This window comes from Asparagus officinalis, chromosome 2, assembly GCF_001876935.1.
Source record: "Asparagus officinalis chromosome 2, Aspof.V1, whole genome shotgun sequence".
Lineage (NCBI taxonomy): Eukaryota > Viridiplantae > Streptophyta > Magnoliopsida > Asparagales > Asparagaceae > Asparagus > Asparagus officinalis.
Genome location: NC_033795.1, coordinates 21,037,411 through 21,038,985, shown reverse-complemented (window position 1 = coordinate 21,038,985; position 1,575 = coordinate 21,037,411).

The following is a 1,575-nucleotide window of genomic DNA, read 5'->3' as shown; positions in this document are numbered from 1 at the left end:
TTTTGGCCCACCATGACTCATTTGATTTGAAGAAAATGAAGAGTTGGACAATGCATCAAAGTCCGACCCATAAAAATTCAACACAGCAGCTCAATGATTTTCTTGTCCAAGCCAAGAAATTATCCAGCAGGTCCGGTCTTCAATCAATTGATTTTCAAAAATCAAAAGTCCAAGCAAGCCCAAGCCGGCCCATTGATGTTTGCATTTCCATTTGATTTGTGAAAACAAAACTCTGCAGCAAATTCATCTTTTAGGTCCGGCCCATATTATTTCATTTGATTTGTGAAGCAAATTGAAGGCCCATGTGGAAATCCAACTCCAGCAGCCATGAAGCAATCAAAGTCCGGTTCAAGTCTATTTTGCATCCAAGTCCGGTTCATTCCACTTTTTGCATCCAAGCCCAATTCATAGCTTCATTGGTGTATTTTTTATTTGCTCTTTGGGCTTCCAACTCTTCAATCATTTTCCTCTTTGACTTTTGCTTCATGGACTTCTAAAATGCTACAAAAAATAGAGAAGAGAGATTTTGAGGGGTTTTTATATTTAATAATATTTATTTATATTTCCATTCAATTATGTGGAAACTAAGCTAACAACAATTATTAATGGTATATTTATTCATGTAAAATAGATAATGAGGATATAAAATTATAATAAAAATATGATTATCAAAGATATACTCAATTTACTAATGATATATTCTGTAAAAAACTGCTGCATGTGTGTAACCTTTAAATAGAAATTTGAGATACCATATAAACTCTAAACTGAACCAGACCAGTATCAAATGATAGCTATGTGGATCTAATTTCGAAAACAGAAAACTATTCTTAAAAGAGTTTGTCTAGAGAAAGATATGCTCAATTTACTAATGACATATTCTGTAAAAAACTACAGATATGCTGATTTGAAATAATTGATATATTACGTGAAGGTTTCTTTGAGTTTTCATGTTAATTAATCATGCTTAAACCATAGGTTTGTGATACCTAAGTAAAATAAATATGTTTAAATGAATTTTACCTCTGTTCATGATTAGTTTTTATCATGTGTTGATAATCACTTTGTTTACATATGAGATAATTGAAGAAATTATTTAATTAGGATGTTAAACCCTAGTTTGAAAGATATAATAATTTAATTTGATGATTCAGATAATTTCTATTGCATAAGCCAAGTATAAAATCTCGTTTTAACATCAGGATATGTACAATTGACATAAGCATTGTTTGTGCATGAAAGAATGTGTGTCTAGACAGAGTAGTCGACTACTAAGCTTAGTAGTCGGCTACTCGTGCCCAGTTGAGTATAACAGAAACTGTGTGTTTGCAGAGTAGTCAACTAATATTCTTAATAGTCGACTACTGATACTGATATATGTTATTACAGAGTCTGGATGGACTCAGTGTAGTCGACTACTAAGCCTAGTAGTCGACTACTAAGGCTGTTGCCTGAATTTTTGTTTTGCATCTGTTTGAGATATATTTGCGGGTTTTGAGCCGTACTTTTTTATATGTAAATTCACGAATAGTGTAGTAGCACACACATGGGTATGCTGAAAGGAAGTATGATGGG